Here is a 336-nt window from a genome sequence, read left to right as displayed (position 1 = left end):
TGGCCCCTCTGAAGTGAGCGAAGAGAAACTGTTTGAACTGCGGCCGCAAGCAGGAGAGTTGCAGTTCAAGAAGTCCGCCGCCAAGCAAGAGACCTCTCATCGGTCTCTGGGCCGGCGAAGGTTACGAGCGAAATAATGCAACCGCTTTTGGCTGGCCCTCTTAGAATAACTGTGAATAATGAGACATCCAAAAACAAAAACGTTGTGCCACATCCCCCTTTTCTTTTCCAGGGCAAAACAAAAGTTGAACACTTTTGTTTAAGATGCCATCTTTGCATGACGTTTCGCACAGTAATATTTTGCAAGGAAAAAACTACGATTGGCGTTCGCCCGTCG

The sequence above is a fragment of the Frankliniella occidentalis genome, unplaced genomic scaffold (assembly GCF_000697945.3).
Source record: "Frankliniella occidentalis isolate FOCC.00 unplaced genomic scaffold, Focc_3.1 Scaffold787, whole genome shotgun sequence".
Taxonomy (NCBI): Eukaryota; Metazoa; Arthropoda; class Insecta; order Thysanoptera; family Thripidae; genus Frankliniella; species Frankliniella occidentalis.
The sequence above is the reverse complement of the archived record's forward strand: the minus strand, read 5'-3'. Positions refer to the sequence as shown.